General features: G+C 48.8%; 1 protein-coding gene across 2 annotated transcripts in view; it reads right to left on the bottom strand.

Annotated features, from left to right (window-relative positions):
• Nucleotides 1–22,129, bottom strand: part of ZFHX3 (zinc finger homeobox 3) — a 156,321-nt gene that overhangs the window by 35,850 nt on the left and 98,342 nt on the right. The window lies entirely within an intron of this gene.

Genomic DNA, 22,129 nt, shown 5'->3' with positions numbered 1-22,129 from the left:
GCATGGGCTGCTCCTCACCACATGGGATACTGGGAGCGAGGTGGCTGCAGCTGCCAGACCTTGTATACCAGGGTCCAACACTGAATTATCATCAAATACCTTGGGTATTTATGAACAGTGCAGCAGCTCGGCAACTACCACACCATTGATGGGGGCTACATCAGCACTGAGAAGAAGAGTACTTTTTAAGCAATTATATCCTCTTTTTGCAGGAGAGTTTATAATTTTAACTTGCATTATCTGGTCATGGTAAATCCCAGGCTATCCTGAGGTTTTATGTGAACTACCTAACCAGTTAAAGCACCACCTCCAGCCTCCCCCTAACAAAGACAGGGCTAGAAATCAGGATTAGAAATGTGTATTCGGAGACTGCAGATGCTCAGCAGTGTCCTTTGAGAATGTGACAACCTAAATCAGGGAGGAACTTGTAAAAGCACCCAGAGACCAGCACTGACATTAAGTGGAATACTGTAATTTACACTCTACCTCTCTTTCACTCTGCTAAAAGATGGAAGCTGTTGGTAGCTGCAGCGATCCCCAATGGTCTTCTCCTGGGAAAGCATGACCCCAGGGCAAGAAGTGCAATGGGTGGCATCGCTACGCAAAGGCACAAATTGCTGCTGCAGGGGTGTGATTAGTGTCTGCCCTGTGAGACCAGCGCTCAGGTTTGCTCAGAGAAGGGCTGTGAAAGCAGCAGCTGCATTCACATTTCAGAAATTAAAATTCCAGTATTTTTTAATTCCACTGCAGGGAAAAACCCCACAAACTGCTCAACCTAACCTAACCCAGCCCAACCACCCCGGCCAGCCTGGGGAGCAGGCACTGCTCTGGGCTGGGTACGCCCCCCTCCTGTCCCTCAACCCGGAGCCCCTCAAACAACAAAGGGTGCCCGGCACGGCGGCACTCCCGGCTGTGACCCGGAGGTGTCAGCACTGGCATGGGAGGAAGGGTGAGCCCGCGGCCGCTCAGACGCTGTCTGGGCTCTAACCTGAGCATGTGGAAATAATATACATCTTCAAGTGCACTGTCTGGTTTGAGGGGAATAAAATAGGACATTCATAAGCAGTTACACCATCTGTCTTTATACCATCATCATCATCAACAACGGAAAAAACAGCTCTTTAAAATGGATGAAAGCCCAGGCTGACAGTAACAGGAAAAATGTGAGCTATGAATACCAATAACAGCAGAAAATGATTAAAAAACAAGGCTACGAACAGCAAACGCTCCTGCCCGCAGCCCCTCCTGCTCTCAGGCACAGCTCAGCCCTCCACAGCCCCTCACACCGAGCAGCCACTGCACCCCGAGCCAGGACACGGCTTCCCACTGAAGACGAGATCTGCCTCCCAGGCTCCAACACCTCTTTGCTGGGATGCAAAAAAGCATCTGCATGCTTCAAACCTCCTCCTCCTCTCTCTGCTCTGAGCTGATTGTTTCTGACGAGTGTTTCTGTTAAAGTGAGCAGAGCACAAGACACATCTGCCCAGGGAGGCTCCGAATCAGCTGGGAAAGGTCCCTATGTGTCTCCTTGCTCCCAGGGCCTTTGCTGAGGACAACCCTCCTCTCTCTGCAGCACACCCTGGGCCCTGGGGATGCAGTGCCTGGCACCGTGAACCAAGGAAGGGGAAGCCTTAACTCCTGGGTGCCTCATTTGGAAGGCTGGGTGCAGCTATGTTCATTGCACTCAGCCCAACTTGGAGCCACCAGTGCTCAGGCTGACCCGAGGGATGGTCAGGAGAGCATCCTCCGCCACACCACAGCTCAGGTGGTCATGTGCACTACGGAGGGCTCTGAACTGCAGACAACCAGTCTCCAGCAGGCTGGATGCAGGGCTCAAGCGTGAAGCCAGCTTGTAACAGTGAGATCCTTCAATACTGAAAACAAAATGCAGAACAGGATTCCTGTTCCCGAGGATCTACACCCATGCTCCCTGATGACAGCTCTGCAAGTGGCAGCTCCAAATGCACTGGCAGGTCTGGGTAGCAAACACATGCATGGGTGGCACCCAACCTCTGGTATTTCCTGGGGGCACCCTTCTGAGAGGACGAGGCCAGCATCACATCTGGTAGGGAAAGGTCTGCTTTTCTCCTCAATGAACTGCACATGCAACAAAGAGCTCCTGAGCTTCCCTTTTCATTGCCTGCAAGTCCCATTGTTGAGATGTTCCCATCCTGCAGCCCAGAGCTGACCACCAGCTTCCTTAACATCCACAGCACCCAGAGCACAAACTGCAGCTGGTGTGGAGACCACCTCATGGCCAGCTCCCAGAGGCTGAACGAAGCTGTGGTCAGCAAGATGTAGGCAATTTATCTACAAACCACCGTGACCCTTTTGTAACTGTTCGACCGTACCTCCTTGAGGCTGTACACACTATTAGGACACATTCACCTAACCTCCTGACTGTATTTTACTTAACAAGATGGATAAAATCACCAGTCCATTTGTAGTTACAATAGTACTCAGCTTAAACTCGTGCATCCTAACAAGTGTCCCTGTTGGGGCTGATATCCAAAGGGCAAGAAGTCCCTGCAGCATGTTGGCAGTATAATAGGAGTCTCTGCCAGACAAGGACCAGGAATTTCAGAGACTGTAGTGGGGAGGCTGAACCTGGAGATGTGGAGCTCTGCCATAGGAGATGGCTTGTAAGAGGACATGGGTTTGACTTCTAACCTGGGAACCTTAGTAAGGGGCTCTGGAAGGCCAGAGATGCTACTGCAGGTGTCAGACTGGTGTCTTTGGTTTCCAGAAACTCCAGCTTCACAGCTCAGGAAGGATAAATGGACTCCACCCTCTGAAGGGAGCTCACCAGGGGAGGTGCAAGAGCTGCTGCTGTGAGAGTTGCATGGGGGATATCATGTCCCACTGAAATACAAAAAACACAATCTACACACAGGCCCCTGTGCCTGAGTGCCATCCACGAGGCCATAATGCTTTACAAATAAATTTACTTAAAGGAATTTTCCAGCTGCTGGGATTGAGGTCAATACCAAGAGCAAGCAAGTGTAACCGGGCACCTGAGTCCAAGGAGCTTGTTCTTACATCGTACCAAATCCGCTCCATGCAAAATTCTACAAAGAGTCTTTTCTTCCTTCATGAATAAATAATTTTAGACAGTGGTATTTCCTTTTAATTTAAAATTAAACCATTCACTGGGGAAGGGCGATGGGGGAAGGGGAATAAGAGTCTGGAAAATCATGGGTACTGACATCTGGAGATGCCAGGGAATCTCTGACTCAGTTATACACTGAAAATGTGCCCGAATCCCCACCAGACCATGCTGCTGCAATGCTGCCACTTTCAAAGCCCAGGAAGTTTGAGGGTTGAAGAAATCTGCAAACCTCAATTGGATCCAGGTCAGCTTGAACAGCCCAAGACCTCTCATCTCTCCTTCTCTTAGATGGATTTTCCTTCATAAACCCAGCTCTCTCATCCAAAGGGATAAGGGGCATTTCAGAGGTGGCGGAAATGTAGGGATGGAAGGGAAAGAGCGTGCACTGCCTCTCCACCCTCCGGCAGGCTCAAGAGCTGAGAAACATTAGCTGTCATGAACCACAATCAAATCAGGTTTGAAATATTTAGCAGTGGCTTGGAAAATGCGGTGCTGCAGCTCTGACAGGCGAGATGTGCAGACACCCATTTTCCATTATAATGGAAATATCAAGCCTGTTCTGAATATGTATAACCTAGAAAAATGTATTGATTTTTCATTTGGCATTAAAAAAATGAAATACCCTGCAGCTGTCAAAAGCCTTTTGTTAAAAGCTCATCTTTCCTGGAATGAGGTTTACCAGAAACAAGTTTTAATTGTACACAGGGTCTCTCCTTTGAAACAGAAAGAATGCCTTATGCTCCCCTTTTCAGGATAAGTAGTTAAGAAAGCCCACAGACAGACAGGATTGAGACCTGGGTGACTTGAGCAAGCTGACGCTGTCAGGGGAGGTGACAGCCTGTGTGCAGTTGGCTGCACATGCACAGACACGCGTGTGGCACTGCCAGGAGCTGCTGCTGGTGAGGGGCTGCATCGTGCTGGTGCGGGGTCACAGCACTGCTCCATGGCCCAGCCTGTTGCACAAGTTCAACTGCTCCAAACTACTTAGAATATGAAGTCCCAGGGCCCTGGGAGGAGATGTGCTGTGGTCTGGGTCCTTGTGGGAGCAGGGTGGGGGGCTTCGGGTGGTCCATGGGGGTTTGATGCCTTCCTAGGCCCTGGGAAAGCCACAGGGAGCTCAAACTGCTGGTAATGATTGTTGAGGGCTCCAGTTGCACAGCCAGAGGCACGGTTCTTGCTGGGGGCACACAGAGCTTCCCAAGCCAGAGGAGCAAACACTGTTTTTTGCCCACCTGCATTTCAAAGCACTCACCCTAAGAGGGCTGTACTTAGTGCACAGGGCTGCAGTGAACAGCAGCACATGTGCTGCTGAAGCTGGTGGTGACCCACAATGGAACAGGGCGATGGCAAATCCTGCCACTGCACTTCAGGCTTCTGAAATCTGGGAGAGAGCACAGCCTCAAACAGGTCTGTGGGAGAAGCTGGCCTGGCTCAGGACACATAGCAGCACCCTGGACACAATTGCACTGTTTGTTTGTGACCAGCCCAACAGAAAAATAAATGTTTCCCACCTCTCCCTGCCTTGCATGTGAAGATGGGACAATCCATCCACATGGTAATGTAGGTAAATCCATGTTTGGAGGTTTCGTGCCATCTTGTATCTCTCACCCACCTCGAGCTTGGCTGGATTTCCTAAGGTAACCCTGGCTACTAGGCAGTCTCTGCCCTTGCAATTCAGATTCAGGATGCATGCATATGCACAAATACACTCTGTGCTCGTTCTAACTGGTTTATTCTACATAGACTTGTTTATTCCTACTGTTTTCCTGAATGGAAAAGCAGTGAACAGAAAGCACAAGGCAGAAGTTATAAGAGTAAAAACACAGAGCTCCAGCCCTGATGCAAAAGCTGGTGAATAAGTCCTATCATCTGACAAAAGGCTGCAGAAAAACAGTAATAATCCCATATCTTTGATTAATGGCACCTGTGTCCGTGCTGGCCCTGTTACAGAGCATGGATAGAGCGTATCTATGCTGCTTTTGCTAACAAAAAAGAAAATACTGCCTATGAATGTGTCCCCAGCTGATAAAGCCATCCTCAGTTGCCTATCTTCTCAAGGCAAAGTTTATCTGGCTTTTGTGCCGTTAACTATAAAGGCCAGTGTTCAGATAAATAAAACAAGAAATTCAAGAGCAGAAGAACTGTTTGTGAACTTTTAGCTTCTATTCCTTTGTTTTTTCATCCAAAGAAAAACCTCAGAATTTCTGGCCAGTTTCCCTGAACAGATCTGAAATGTCTCCAATAACATCCAGGTCTCTGGTTATCTCTCAAACAAGTTTCTTGCTCCACAGAAGTGAGATGACCCTCTGCCAGATGTTTGCATCTTTTCTTCTTTAATGCAAATGCTTTTCCGAACACAGATGTTATTTTTGCAGTTGCTCCTCAGTGTCGGTTCCTCAGGCACGTCTCCAGGGGCTCAGCAGCACCATGGCCATCCCTAGAGATAACTCTGAAGGATGCTGGTGCCTCCACACAAAGAGACACAAGTCCAACAACCCCTTCCCTGAGCCAGCACTGTCTGCTCTCTGTCCCTAGGAACAAGCCTATTTTTTTGTAAACTGGGGTAAATTTTAAGTCAGTGGAACCCAAAAGGGATTTGCCTGCTTGAATTTCAGCAGGACCAGAAAGGTTGCTGCTATTTTCACACACAAAATGAAAGAAAAAAAGGCAAATTCCTTGAGCATGTTTGTAGTGGAGCGTGATGTGATTGTGTTGTCATTTATGGGAAATAATCGCAAGCCCATCTCTCCCTTTCCCCCCATTTTCCAGTCCAAATAACCATGAAAAATTACACTTCAATGTCAGGAGGACAACAAAGGAGGGGCTTTCTGCGGCTTGATGGCTTTCAGCCTCCTCTTCTTTGGACAAAACCTACCTTCAATTCAAGTTCATTTTAAACGTGATCTAATAAATGCATCTTGACAAGTTCCTTTCTTTTTTTTTTCCTTTTAAACAGTATTTTGCACAGTTTAACCTAGCTCCAAACTGGAATCAGCTGGAAAGGAGACTCATGCAAAAACACAAACACAGATCAAACCACAAAACAAAAGAAAACGCATCTCCAGCTTCAGGTCTGTGGGAAGAGGATCCAAGTCTACCACTAAACCATGTCCCTAAAGACCACATCTCCATGTCTCTTAAATACCTTCAGGGATGGTGACTCCACCACTGCCCTGGGCAGCCTGTTCCAACACTAGACAACACTTTCAGTGAAGAAATCTTTCCTAATCTTCAGTCTAACCCTCCCCTGGTGCAACTTGAGGCCATTTCCTCTTGTCCTATCACTTGTTACTTGCAAGCAGGGACCAGCCCCGCCTTGCTACAACCTGCTCTTGGCGAGCTGCACAGAGTGGTAAGAGGTTGCCAGCATCACTGATCTGCTCCAGGCTCCCCATGCAGTGCAGCATCACCTGGGCCAGGCTCGACAGCGCTGGGAAGTGGCTTCAGTGACCTATGGAACTGCGTGGACACAAATGTGGGGTTCAGAGAGGCTGGGGCACTGCAAGATGTTCATATTCCACCATTTAGAAAATGCACTGGTGCTGCGCATCCGCACGTCCTCAGCTATGCGAGCAGAGCTAGGTGTTCAAAGGAAGAGCTGCTTTGTGCTCACGGTGAATAAGCTCACTCCAGAAAAGCTTTTTAGATTCACAAAACCCCGCAGTGATAAAGCCAGGCTGAAGTTGAAGCTAACTTCAGCAACTCTGGGAAAAGGCACATCTTGAGAACACTGTAACAAAAATGAGCTATAATTAATTCATACTTAGCCATAAGGGTTGGATATGCACAGGGGTGCTCCCAACAACCTTAGCTCTGCCGTGTAACATCATCATAAATTTCACTTAAATCAAGCACTGAAATGTCCCTTTTCTGGCTAAGTTGCTTTTAATATACAACTCCTACAACGCCTACTCTGTTCTCACTCTCCATGGTATCGCTCCAAGGAAAAGTTAATTAATGTGTTGCTGACCCTCTTTCTCCCCCTCCCCACGTGCTTCCCAACTCAGAATGTTTGGAGTTCTTTCAAGCTTAGCTAAAAACTTAGGAAAGCCATAATTGTAGTGCAACATAATTGTTGGTTCAGGGACAGTTAAAGTATTCTTGGAGCACACCACACCATCAGGTCCTGATGCAGATGGAGGTGGCCAAGGAAGAGGGGTGAGTCTGTCCCGGCAGCAGGGGAGCTTTACCAGCCGGCAGCTTGTGGCTGTGGTGTGGGGTCTGTGGCAACTCGACATTCCCCTATCCCTGGTGATGAGGGCAGGTTTTTGTCACAAAGAAAGGGAGAAGATGATGAGTGGTTCTAAGCAAATGTCTGTAAGGACTGCTCACATATGGGGTGAGTCCAAACAGGTCTGGTGAATGAGGTCTGATCCGTTCATTCTTAAGTAGATTGCAATAATGTCAGTGGCGTTGTCATGTCACTAGGCTGTTCCTGGAGGTACATCTAGGAACTAACAATATGTATGAACATGGGAAATCATAAATGGCCATAAATAATATGCCCATGAGGCAAAGCAAGGTGTGAAAGAGGTTTTAGCAGGGTTGCTTGGACCACCAGAGCCAGGGAGCAAAAACGGGTGACTTTTTACTGAAGCAGAGAATCACAGAATGGTTTGGTTTGGAAAGGACCTTACAATCATTCAGTTCTGACCCCCTGCCATGGGCAGGGACACTTCACACTAGACCATGTCAACCAAAGCTCTGTCCAGTCTGGCTTTGAACATGGCCAGGGATGGAGCTGATGAAACAGATGAGAAGTGCTGCTGTGCTGCAGAGGTTGGACATGCAGCCTGTGGTGGCACTCAAAGATATTTCTGCAGAGAGCCTTGCAGGCTTTTAATAATACTGAGGAGCATCCTCTAGGACCTCTGGAAGGACAGAGCAGATACACCCAGCAGGTATTTGCCAGCAGGTAGATGTAGACAGAGACTACACTCACCCCGGTCAGCTGAGGGGCTCTTGACACTTTGGTCACCAAAGCACGTTACCTCCATAGGTTAACTAGACATAAAAAGGAGCCTGATATGAAGTTGCAATACCAAAGCATCTTGGTGGGAACAGCCATGGTGTCATCCGTCTGCTGAAGGTCAGAGGCCATGGCAGCAAGGCAGCCTCACAAACACAAAGCTTTATTTTCAACTGTCAGTCAACAGCACATGAGCCATCCATCGTCTCCATGCCTCCCCTGCTTCACTGGCCTCTACATGAGCTCCAATTCAGCCACAGCTCTCTGACAACAAACACAGCTTGGGCTGGTGTGGAAGAAGGAGTAGAAAACATGCACAGCAAACACCTGCTGATGAGAAAAAGCAGCAGAGATCCAGAAAACTCACAGCTCTACAGCTCTGGAGCCATCCTTGAGGACACGCTTGAGAATTCCCACATCACCCACCACGGCAGAGATGGCCATGTCCTGAACTGCCCCTTCCTCTGGTTTGGGTTAGTGGCACTGGCAGAATGTCAGTAATTGCGTTTCCCTTTGTACTAACAAGCTTTCAGCAGCAGCAGATTTCAGCTTCCTGGAGCCAACAGGCCCTTTTTCTCCACCTCTCTTGGCTTCAAGTAATTGAAAGCGACTGCAGTTTCAGCCCTGACTCTCCGGTATTCAGCTGCACCAGGGAGGTCAGGGAATGTCAAGTGAAGCCTCTCCCTTCACCTCCCCACCACCGGCTCTGCGTTATCAGTGGCAGCCGATCCGCAGCCTGGAGGAACGGGCAAAATGACAGGGGCTGCTAAGAGCCATGGGAATGGGAACACAGCCTCCCGCAGCAGGGAGGGAGGGCAGGCTCCTGCAGCAGGGAGGGAGGGAGGGAGGGCTTCCCATTGCATCGCGCGCCATATCCAACTGCAGAGGCCTGCTGACCCCTCCACCAGTTTTATTTCCTCTTAATTTGAAATAAGAGATAGTCTCCTTTTCAAACAAACTGAGTATTCATCCTTTCAGGTTTTCTTGGCTTTTGTTTTTTTTGCTTTTTTTTTTTTCCAGCAAGGCAAAACTCTTTTCCTCTGTGAGCCCATGTCCCACATGATGCATCTGCAAAGGATCTTTCACTCGCCACCAAATCTAAGGTAGAGATGGAGGGTGCTGAACTCCCAACTGATGAAAAGAGGACTAAGGAAGAGCACAGAGAGGCTCCCAAGAAGCTTCTGAACATACTCATGGCTCACAAGCTGCTTGCCCAGCAGCTCAGCACGTTGGCAGCACCAGGTTGGTAACAGCCGGTGTGTGGGTAGGACACCCTGGGCCACCCCTGAGTGGCTGCAGCTCCCTGCTCAGCTCCCTCAGGTGCTGACGGGGGTGCTGCCTGTGCTCCAGGGATTCAGAAAGTGCCTAAACATGACCACAGCACATGCAGGCGGCAGCTCCAGCACCAGCCTGTGATAAGAATTTATTTCTCTCAATTACGAGCGCTTGTCCCCAGTCTCAGTTCATCAGTGCGGCACGGCTGAGTCAATGGAAGCTTAGTAATGCTCCCATTGCATGCACAACGGCTGCCTGCAGTAGCAGCTCTGGGGAGCAGGTTCCCAGCCTTCCCACCCCTCCGCTCCTGAACCATGGGCCATGCACGGTTTAAGGCCAGTTCTGACACAAGCTCCCTGCAGGGTCTGAGGCGTTACCTCCACACAATCGGCACACGTGCTCCGAGTGGGCAGCACCCATCCATGTCCATACGCTTTATCTCCACTACCCATGCACATCCTTCTTTAACAGAAGGCGTCCCAGGGTGCTTTATGTATTTTCAGGTGAAGTTTTTGGCTTTTTTATTGGAGTTTGATCTGAAATATCTGTTTCCTTCAAACCAAGACCATTCAGAAATAACCTGTGAATGCCGCAAGTAGAGGGAGAACGAATCCAAATATTGCCCTCAAAAAGCAAATATAGGACAAGACCACCAGAAAAAAAAAATTACTGATGAGATCTCTTCAGGAGACCTCAATAAAATAACTACCCTGCTCTTGGAAACCTGTATTCAAAACAAGCACAACAGACTGCACGTCACAGGAGAGGAAGATGGAGGGATAAAAGTCAAGCATGGCTGTAAGCCCCCGTGGCCCATGTGCCCTGGAGGCTGGACAGCTTCGCCCCTACTTTGGGATGTCTCTGGGCTTCAGCTGTTTCGTTTAAATAAACAAATAAGCAAAAGCACCTCTCCTGCTCTCATTCCACAGTGAACCATAGGACGAGGCTGTTAACTCGCTGCTATGACTCTGTTCTGGCACTGCTGGCGTGCTGCCACCACCACAGAGCAGCTCCCGAACTTCCCAAGCATTAACCTCTCCTGGAGAGCAGCGTGGGGGGATGTCCTCCCACTGCAGCCTGCTCAAGAGCATTATTGATCCAACACACACTTGGTGCCTTCAAAGTTGTTTATGATCAATATGCAAATTGCCCATGGCATTGATCTGGTATTAATTTTCAATTAGGAAACCCACAGGGGGTCTCCCAGGGTCAATATCTAACAACACGAGGTAACTCCACAGCTCAGCAGCAGGACTGATGCTGCCCAGTGCCTCTGGGGCTGCTCCTGCATCCCCTGCCCCGATCCCTCTGGATGCCCCAGGCACTGCAGCCTCCTAGAGAACAACCAGTGCCCCACAGCCCCCAAGGCTCCTCATCCTCATCCACCCGCAGCTCATAGGGGCATGTTCCCCCAGCCGCAGGTATTCTGCTTCCCTGAGTGCAGGGAGCCAGCCAACTGCTTAAGGCAACCCCACTGCAATTGGTTTTAGACATCAGCCTTCAACATACAGTGTTTTTAGCACTAATACAGTTATTGATACGGATGGTATGGACAAAGCACAATGCAGCAGCCACAACACCTCCTGCAAGCTGGACAGAAGAGTTCCAGATCTAGGCGGAACACAGAAGCAGCTTTCCAGTGGTGCAGAGCAGGGAACCAAGCACTGCATTCTGACATCTGAACACTAGCTCCATAAACCTGCACATCTTCGGAATACATGCTAGAAGTGGAAAAGATCCTCGCACGTGCTCCATCAGATTAAATAAGAGAGAAAGAAATCGTTGAAATTGCCTTGTAAATCTAGAGAAATGTGTCCCTTTCCAGCAAAAGGGACCCACGCCATCAGCCACCTGCCCAGCCTCCTTCCTGTCTGGGTGGCCCAGAGGGGGCCCAGGGTCGCACTGGGAGGTGATGCCCTCGCTGCAGCGGGTGGGCCAGTCTGCGCACACCCGCACTCTGCCACTCACTGTGCTAACCAGCACATTAGCTACCCAGGCTAATTGGTTTATGGATAACATTAATTACCATGTTGCTCATTAATGGATGAAATCTTTATTGGTTCCATTGATCAGCGGGACTTGTTAGCCGGCCTCCTAACCAATGGCGGATGTAACAAGCTCTCTTATTGGCATATCAATTAATGCAATCAATTTCTGGCCAGCGGCTGCCATTCGCTTCCCTGCTTGTTAGACTGTGGAAGACAGAGTCATGTCAAGTAAGCATTTATTTAAAGGGTTTCTAATTCTTCTTGAGCTGACTTCCCAGCAGGCTTTCTGCCACACAAGGGTTTTCTGCCTCCAGAGACCTTCCCTTTTCCTCCCATTGCAGAATCAAATCTATAACAGCCACTGCAAACTAAATAATTTCTGTAAAAATATTTGAGTTACGCAAGTAGGACAGCCAGAGGTATCAGGTTAAGAAGTCAGACTGTAGGACTACCCCAATTCAACACAGATAGTCAGGAGCACAAACCCACTCCCAAAGGACAGGCAGGGCCTCAAGAGCCATGCTAGAAAGCCTCCTTGCACACAGATTCATCTTAATTAAAGGGTCAGTCCCCCAGAGTCTGCCTGGTTTTGTCAGCGAATAATAAGCCCTTCATATTCCTGCTCTACCCCACCTTCCAGAGCGAACATGGACCACTTTCTATCTTCATGCCATCCTGCCACGTGGGTCTACAGGCCAACCCATCCCAGCTGGTGCCTCCATCCCCTCTGTCAACCTCAACCTGAAAAAGCAGAGCAAAACTTGAGCTGCTCATGCGCACAATCAGCTGATGCTGGGAAACAGATGGAGAATATCACATGGTCTGTATGGGCTTGGCAGTCTTGGCTGCAATGCTACACAGAGTGATGGGAGTAATATAATGAAGCCCTTGCCCAAATCTTCGAGGGAAGAAACACATATAAAGAGCACAGGACCTAAACCTCCCATGGACAGAAACTGAAGATATCAGCCCTCCTTTCCTGAGAAGAGTGGCAAAGGGGATGACCTTACAGAAGAGCACAAAACTGGAAGTGGTCTGAAGAAGAGAAAGATTTTCTGAGCCATTTCTCCCATGAGCAAGAAGAATGGACTGTCAGTTAACTTCACAGAAGGCAAACAATGTTTTCCATTGGTCTATTGGCCAAACAGATTTCAACAGCAGAACATGTTCAGAAACAGCTCAAACCTCATCCTACTTGGGTTTAGTTTTTCTCAGCCTGTGAGAGGACTTGGCAGTGATCATAGCTGATTTCAGCATCCAGCTGCTGAATTTCCAGTTGGTGAGACTGAACAAAGAGGGTTCTTTGTGCCCACCCCACGATGGGTTCTGTAGCCCAGAAGGATGACAGTGCTCTCACACATCAGCTCACTACCAGAGAGAACAAGGGGCTCAAAGATGTGTCACATCAACTGCCTTGATGCAGTAGGTTTTGTTTTCCTTCAGAGCCACATTGCACTGTAGCAGTAAGGATGGTAGACATTACTGCAGCCAGAGAGGCAGACTGAAACAGCAGCACGGCACTGTGTTCCTGACCCCTGCCCTTCTCCCCAGCTGCTGGCTGCCATGGTTCTGCCTGTGCAGCTGTGTAAGTGCAGGACACACAGCAGCTAAGGGAGCAGAAGAACCCTGCAGGTGAAACAAATATATTTTCCTATAAAATAAGATGTGGTAATTAGATGGTGGCAATCACTGCCACAGGACGTTGCTATGGACAAGAATTCAGCAATGTATACAAATGGGATTAGAAAATTAGGGTTAATGAGAATATCTAGAGATATAATTTCTAAATATAACAAAAGAATTTGGAAGGAATATAAACCCACAAGCTTTAGGGCACACACGAACTTTGCCCTCACCGTGAGGGTCTGCAGGGCACCCACCTGGCAGCAGGCGAGCTACAGCCGATGGCTGGGTCTCTTCTCTCTCCCTGGCTCTCCAGCACACTGTCACCTCCCAGTCCCTCCCAGTCCAGCTGTGACAGCCTGACCCGCTCCATGTGTCCCGGAGCCTCTGCAGCTCAGGGAATGCTGCTGGGTGTCAGCTCACAGCCCCCATGGCGAGGCCACCGCCTGCAGCACATCTCCAGCAGGGGTGTGCATTCACAATGGTGATTATGAGGAAAGATTAGGTTCCTAGTATTAGGAAAGATTAGTCCCTGTAAAGGGTGACTGCAAAAAAGATGGTGAGTCCCTTTTCACAGAAGTCTCATGGAACAGATGATGGGTACAGGTTACTCCTGGGGAGGATCTGACTGAACACAAGAGGGAACTTTCTCACACTGAGACGAATCAGCAACTGGAATAATCTCCCAAGGGAAGTGGTAGAGTCCCCAGTGCTGGTCACTTTTAAGATTTGTCTTGTTGGGGTTTGGGACATCCAGTCTAATTCATGCTGTGCCAAGAAAGGTTGGACCAGATGATCCTTGAGGTTCTTTCCAACCTGGTACTCTATGAGCTCCACCAGAACACTGGGGTGCCCCACGACACGCAGCAGCCCTGTGCACCTGCAGCAATTCCCAGCATAACCCCTGCTCCAGGTCTTCACTCAGGTCATTATGTAGGAAGGATCTTCCCCACCAAACACAATAATATATCAAACCTTATCAGAGCTGAACTATAAATCTGTGAAGACTCCAATAATTTCTAGCCATGGGAATAACACCACAAAAGTACTTTTAAAACTAATTACTCAGATTTCGAAGTGCTGCCCTAATGAGCTTTCCTTCTGCCCAGAACTTACTAAGAGAAAAAAAAAAAATCTACCTTCAGTGCAGTAATTACTGCTTTCCCCTTCAAACTTCTAACTGGAGATCAATGCTGCATTTTAAGACTCATTGATTTACAATTAGCCTGGCTTTCCTGCTAAAGTGTTTTTAAAGCACAGTTTATTTTTATTTTATTTTGAAATCTCAAAGATCTGGTTCTTGGATTTTACATCCTCATGAGAGGTGTGCTGGAAGCTGAAAGAGGAAGGCAGGCACACATGTGAATGAAGAAAGGAAAATGGGATTTTTGTTAGGCTGAGACTAGAAGTAAGAGACTCTTAGGTATTTAAGGGATAAAGATGGAAAAATAAAGATGGAGGAAAATGAAGATAGAGGAAAGGAAGAGAAAACAGGAAAAAAGGACATGTAAATGCAAAGAGAACAAAAAAGGACTTGCAGGCTAAGAAAGCAGAGTCACTGTCAGGCAGAGGAGAAAGCTCTTCCTGCCTCTGCTGTTTATTAGCATCCTTGGGAAAAAAAAAAGCAGCAGCTTTGTGCATCTTTGCAAAACAAAGTGCTAGTTAAAAATAGTGAGTACAGCAGGGACGGCGCTGACGTGAGGGTCCTGGCAGCACCTGCCTTTGTACAATCTGTCCCACGAGGAGAGCAGAAGTAAGTGAAGCAATTAAGAATTCCATGCTGATTGCTTCAAACATGTTTTTCTATGCCATAAAGATAATAGCATCATGGATACATCCGCCTCCTCTCTCCTGCCTCTTTCCAACCCAACATCATCTACTTTGCATCCCTTCCCCTGGACTCCTAGCTCCTGAGGAGCTAAGCACTGGAACAAGCCCACAGAGACTGGAGGACCACAGTCTGGGGACATATTCCAGCAGCCACCAGGGCAGATCCTGGCCAGTGGGTGTGTCTGGCCTGGCTCCAGGACCTCCAGAGGTCTCTCCCAACCATTGCTGCCTCGGGAGACCCAGACTGTCGGGAGTGTCACAGCGGTGCTCCGTTCTGGATTGCTGTTGTGTCATTTCTGCAGGAAATGAGCTACACTGGATGAGCCACTTCAGAGCTCCTCGACCCTCCTTCACCCCCTGCTTCTTCCTCCAAAATACACATTTGGAAGGTCTTCTACGATCAGCATCAGCAGCAACACAACAGGAACCAGACCCAGGAGTAGGGAGGCAAAGAAAACTGCCTGCAAGGTTTACAGTTTACAGTTATAGGAGCTTCCACAGTGGTCCAGCCTGCCATTGCCTTTGCTGCTCTCATAAATTTTGTTCTTTATGACTGCTGGGTCCCAGGAGTCATTGGCAGATGATGATCCTCGAGTGATGAAAGCAAAGAAAGAAAATAGGAACGCCAGCAACGTCTCTCCTTTTTTATATTTTATATTACAGAAAGCTGCTTAGCCCCATTTCAAAGACTAATACGAAAAAAGTGCAATTAAATCCTGGGAAAACTGACAGATCAGCAAAACAAAACCACCCGGAGGAGAGCACGATTGAGCCTCATTAGGAAAGAGTTCAGTCTGTTTTTAAAACCTTTCTTAACACTTAGCTGGGTACCTCTCAGCAGCAACCGCTCCCAACACGCCTGGCATAATTAGTGTCAGAACGGAAAGGAAAAAATCAACCTAGGAACCAGAAATTAAAACACCAGATTCAAGAGAGAGAAAAGGTTCAGCTGTAGCGAAACCATCTCAATTCTAACAATAACCCCTCCTCTCAGTCTGCGGCAAAGAGCTCCAGTTCCACTCCGTGCATAGCCAAACACATGCCAATTAAAGAGAAAAGTGGCTGGGGCAAATTCGTGCTGTAAAATTTCTCTGACTAACCACTCCCAGTCCCCAAACACTATCTGCATGGCAGTCACATCCACCCGTGAGGTCAGGTTAATGACAGATGGACAGTAAATTACACTGACCTCGACCGCAATTACAGCTATCATAGTTGACAATAAGGAAATTGAGATACAACGGCCGGGCCCCTCGCAGGCTGTGTGTGCAGGTGCTCACACCTACCCTCCATGTTAAATTGTCAGCCTCTAACAGGACGCTCTACAGCCGAGATCTATTATTTTGCAGTGGGGGTGGGGATGAAACGCTTGGGAGATAGAAAAGATGGCAGAGAGATGAAGCCATTTTATTAAATCAGGCAAATTCTAATTTATTCTGGGGAGATGGAGGAGAGAAAATGGATTCACTCTCAGCATGCTCACTCTGTAGCGTCTGATCCAATCCCTACTGCCTTGCTGGAGGGGGAGGGGGCCTCGGCGTTCTGCAATTCTCCCACAATCCCACAAAAATAAGATGATTCTCCTTTCGGGTTTTTCAGCAACCATAGGGGAAAAATCTTCTTCTGGGAACATGAGGTGTCATGTTCCCAGGTGTCAATCCCTGGTGTCAGCAGCGCCAGGCTGGGGTTCAAGGGATTTGCTTCTTGGGGATGTTAAATTGGCAGCAAAAGGTTCAACGCTCACCCCAGCGCTCGCACCACGCCAATGAACACGTATACAGAGATACACACATGGGAAGGACAACCTGTGGTGGTCCTGCTCTCTTTGCTATTTCTGGTGCATGTCACAGCACCACCCTCAACAGTCAGCAGGATTATCACTCTCATTCTTCATTGAGTAAGAGACACTGAAATAAAAGCGTCATGTGGCAGAGCTGCCGAGGTTGGTGGTGCCTCAGTTACCCATCAGCTCACACCCCTAATACCACTGAGCACCCCATACCACTACTGAGCACCCCGTAACACCACTGAGCACTCTGCAACACCATCAAGCATCCCATAACATCACTGTGCCACCTTAACACCACTGAGCACCCACAACACATCTCCAGGCAGCCCCACTGGTCTTGGCCAGCTAGTGCTGGTGAGCATGGGCACTCTGCTTTGTGCTGCAGCGTCAGCACTGCCCTTACACAGCCCTCAGCAGGAACTGGGGACTGACACGGGCATCTGTACCATCCGTGGCTGAGTGGCTCAGGTTATCTGGAATGACACAGAGAACCTGGGGACTGTCATGGGTTTGCACGCCGTTGAGACTGTCTGCTGTGACAGCCAGGTGGGGACAGCTCATGCAGAGACGTTTCCAAGTGAGACTGGTATCTGAGCTTTGTGTTTTATGGACCAGCGTGATGTGCACAGCTGCCTGACATGCAGAACAAATCCTAAGAGGCTCCCTGCTCAAGAGAAGAAATGTCATCGAACGGTCCTTCATGGGTTTTGGAACAGGGACCAAGTGGAAACACAGAGTTTGGTTAATTTAACGACACCAACAAAAAGCAGCACAGCTCCTGCTGCAGAGAACAGCAATCACTCAGTCTCACGTTCATCAGCCATCATCCCAAAAGGAGCAGACAACTGCAACACCCTTACACCCTTACTTGGGGAGATGATAACTTGGGATAGGCAATGCAGACGGCACCCTGGTGAGCAAAAGGTGGAATGTTGTTGCACAGAGCTCCACCGACACAAGAATATCTCCCATTTCAGAATTAACCAGCAGGAGAAGGAAACAATATGTAACTAACTATCAATGGCCAAAGTCCAGAATTGCAAACAAGACTTAGGGTGAATTAGGAAGATAAATAGGGCAGAATGTCCTGGGTCATCACAAGGCTGTCTTTCCACACAGAAATCATTCTACTTAAGCCTGCAGTGATTAAATCAAAACATTATGCAAAATCCTTCAGAAAACACCTCCTGCAGGACACCCTCTCCCTTGAAATCATCAACATCGGTCACAGAGCAGAACAGAGCACACACTGCACTCGCACAGGCATCCTGCGGGCAAGCACGCAGACACAGCACCCCAGCAGCCAAGGTAGCTCCGAGGACGCTGACACTGCAAAAGCGGCCCAGCGGCAGGCTCAGGACACACCGAGTCCAGGCTCTGATCCTTGTCCTGGTGCTGGCAGGGCCCGGACAAGGCTGCAGTCCCCGTCTCCAGGGCCAGGGCTTGCGGGCAGCTGTTTACAACAAATCTGTGCCTGCGGCGGCAGTGAACTTCCAGCCTCCGCCGGGGGCAGCGCCGAGCCCATCCCCGAGGAGGGAGAGCTCTTGCTGGGGAGAGGGGAGGCGTGCTGCCGGCCGGGGGGCTGCGGAGGAAGCAGCTTTGCAGGAGGGAGCAGCCCCGAAGCATGGGGGAGAAGGGCTGAGCAGCAGCACCTGGAGCATAAATTCCTGTTTTGCATCCAACTCCAGCGTGGGCAGTGAAGCCGATTTTATGACTTATTTATTTATTTTGTCTTTGATGAACAGAAGGTTAATATAAGAACAACTCCTTGGCAAACCTTTAAGGGTAATTCAAGCGACACTGATGTGAATCAATGTTCCCTTTGTGAACGCATTACTTGGCAGAAACTGGCTTTTTGTAACCCCCTTAAACCTAGCTGGCAAAACAAAAAGAGAAAAAAAAAACCAAAAACGTCCTTCAAACAAAAGGATGAGGTGAAAATAAAGAGAGAGTCGACTGCACTTTATTCTCTTTCATAGAAGCAAATGGATTTGGTGCTTTTTATACATTAATCAATCAATATCACTGACTGTACATCAGCGGCGCAGCCAAGTTATGAATGACCTTTCTGGCAAAGAGGACACTTTTAATGCTCATAAGACTGCTCATAGCTTAGCAACTTTCCGAATTTATGCCTGCATGATTACCCCTTGGAGGCAGGCGCCCGTTAGCGCTGCACTAGATATGACAAGGTTAGTCCTTGCCAATTTGTGCAGAAGAAAGGGAACTGTTGACTCTGTGTGTGCTCTGTGGCTGCAGTGGGCTTGTCCGGCAGCACCAAGCCTGCCACGCTCCTTTGGAACAGGAGACTCAGTGGGGCCTGATGCTGGCTGAGGGCCAGCAGGTGAGAGCCATCGTGTGCTGAAGCCTCAATGCTGAGAGGAAGGGCCGAGCCCAGAGCAGCTCTCCCAGGGGCTGTGAGTAGCTGCGGGACCTGCCGACAGGAGCTGGCAGCAGCGAGGGACATGTGGGCACGTGCCGTGGGGAACATCCTCCTTTCCTCACTTAGCTGGCCCTAGCTGCACAGGGCCAGGGCGAGCACTGCCTTACACCTTCAGCAGCAGCAATGGGCTGTGGGCTTCCAACTCCTCTGCTCTTTTTCACATTACTGAAAAGAAAAAAAAAGAAGGATACGGATCTCGGACCACAACAGGGTCACCGCTTCCCCATGAGCTGTGGCTCGACACCAGCAGGAGCATGGTGGACGTGAGGGTCCTGCAATGCATGAGACTTCACATTTCTGACTGTCCCTGGTGCATGTTGCTCATCCGCTCTAAGTTCCCCAGTGAAATCCATGCTCTGTCTTGGGTGCACTGGTGCAGCAGGGTCTCTTTGCCCCATATCACCGACCTCCCTGCTTCCCTTCGCTCGGCATCCAGGCCGCAACCTCTAACCCCCTCCAGACTGACACAAAATACACCCCGAGCAATCCTCCACACCACACACACACATGCACAGAAGGGAGGGAAAGAAAAAAGAATAGTAAGAGAAAAGTGAGTAGGTGATGTGGAAAGGTGAGGTGGCTGCACAAGTGAAGTGGAACGGACAGGCACTGTGCGCTGCCAGATTGCCTGCCCACCCGCAAAGGCCAAAATTAATGCCATTGTTTTGCCACAAAGGAGGCAGCAAAGTAGCAGTGGAGGCCAGAGAACAATCCTAAACACCAAGCCCTAATTCACTCTTCGTAACAATAAGAAGGAGGATGGAAAGGGCCAGAACATGTCAGCTTAATTGGTAACCAAATGAGAGAGAGTAGTTCCCAGAAAAGGAGCATAAATGCCTGCCCCGCATGAATACCAGCAGATGAGGAAGGCAAAGAAAAACGCTCCCAAGTCACGCTCAGTCCATCCCCACGTTCTGTCCCTGTCAGCCTGGAGAGTGGTAGCAGGGGTCGTGCAGGGGCCCCCATGCTCCACTCCACAAGAAAGCTGAGATTTAAGGGCTCAAGGCCCAAGGCAGGACCAGGGAGGGCATTAAGTGGGATGTACGTGGTGCATCATGCCAGCTTTGGGAAGGCCAGAACATCCCTGCAGGCAAACCAAAAGAAATCTACACCTGACACACTGCTCAGGAGAGAAATGGCATGTTAGGACATGTGCAACAGGACAAAAAAAATAAACACAGTCATTTATTTAATGAAGTGGCCATGGATGAATTAAAAGGATGAAAAGATGGGTAGGAAAAGGAACCCACACAGAAAAGGAGATGATTAAAGTTGCACGGTCTGAAAAGAAATAAGGTGGCCTTGACAGAAGGATCCAAATGAAGGTTGATTTAAGGAAGCTGGACCAATACTGCTCCTCTCATCTTCCAGTCTCTGGAGGACTCCAGTGAACATGGAAGAAATGCAAATTTCAAGCAAATGTAGGTAATACTTTCTCATACAGCTACCATTTAAACTTTGGAACTAGGGGCCTTAAGAAGTCACTGAGGTCAAAACAAAATACATGGCAAGGACATCAAGACATACAACTCAGAAAAGCAAACTGACTGGAAGAACTAGAAACCCTCTTGTTTAAGAAAGCCATGGACTAAGTTTTAGTAGGAATAAGGATAAGACTTTTATTTGAGGTAGGCTGTTGTTTGTTTACAGGTCCCCAGATTTCCTTCTGAAGCAGCCAGAGCAAGACACTGGCATTGCCAGACATGGTACCAAACAGTCTCAAGTTTTTAGTGGAAAAATAAATGCGTGTGGTAGCTCCTTCTTAGGCAGTTCTGAGGAGCTTAACGTCATCATCAGAGGATGAACAGGCCTTAGAGAAGGAAAAGGAAGCATGTATATATGAGAAATACAGGCAAACACCAGTCCTGCGCCAGCTGCTGTAAACCCCCTTTCACAAATCAACCCATTGCCAATGTATACAATCTCATTTTGCCTATGGCTCTTAAGGAAAACCAAAATCCATTTCAGAAGCCAAGCTATGTATCTCTTGCAATTAAGTCTATAATCCTAACAAATGAGCTGCAGAGTGAGAATACTTTCCATTTTCATAATGCCTCCTCTGAGCAAAGTTCTCAAAGCCCTTTTTTGTTTAGGTCAGATACTCTCCTGCTCCAGTCTGGCCAGTTAAAAACCATCAGACATGTGCTCCTGCAGCAAAATGAAGTATGAGAGAATCAGGACAGGGAAAAGACAGAAACAAGAAAGGAATTGATGGTTTAGTGTGAGGTGTCCCTGCCCATGGCAGTGGGGCTGGAACTAGATGATATTAAGGTCCTTTCCAACCCTATTCTATGATTCTATGATTCTCTGCAAGGATATTCCCTGAAGGGAGGAAAGGTGCAGAACATTCTCTTTGAGTGCGGAGCGTAAGCCTGCAGACGTGCATCAGCTTCTCTACATAAATGGATGTCTGCACAGGTCTGGGCCCCCTTGAGCTAGAAAGCTCCTGCCCACTGCGTCCTGATGCCCTCTTGATGCTTCCTGTAGAAAGCAAACTGCAGCTCTTGGCCAGGACCAGTGCATCACAACACCTTTTTGGTGTCAGCATCAGAGAGAAGTCAGCCCCGTTTCTGACCCTGAACAGCAGCAGTCAGAAACATGGTCATAAGCCTGGAGAAGACGCCTGGCTTCAAGCACAACTTCCATTTTTATCCCCAACACAGAAACCAGCCACAAAAGTTCACTCCTGACAGCGTGTACAGATGGGCGGAAGGGAATCCTGGAAACTGCCACCTCGCAGCAGTGCTGCTGCCACACACAACCCAAGTGTGCAGACAAGGCAAACACCATCCCAGGGAAATGGCCTTGGCCTCTGATGCTGCACAATGACGAGCTTATACGACCAAGCAGAGCACTTCGGTCCCAAGCTTACCAGCACCCTTCAGGAGTTGTTCGGCAGGACTCCAGGCTGCCCACCACAGAGAGACCAAACTTCATGCTCTGCATGGAGCTGCAGCAAGCCCTGACATACCATCTGGGACTGGGGTCCTGTTTACATTTCCTACCTCTCCTCCCGGCAAGGAGATGCTTCAGTTGAGGCACAGCTGCACCTCCACAAGAGGAGAAGAGCAAAACCCAGGAAGCACGAGCAGCACTGACAGAC

Source organism: Pezoporus occidentalis, unplaced genomic scaffold, assembly GCF_034315485.1.
Source record: "Pezoporus occidentalis ecotype Australia unplaced genomic scaffold, CSIRO_AGI_Poc_V1 ctg163, whole genome shotgun sequence".
In the NCBI taxonomy this organism is placed as follows: Eukaryota; Metazoa; Chordata; class Aves; order Psittaciformes; family Psittacidae; genus Pezoporus; species Pezoporus occidentalis.
The sequence above is the reverse complement of the archived record's forward strand: the minus strand, read 5'-3'. Positions and strand labels throughout refer to the sequence as shown.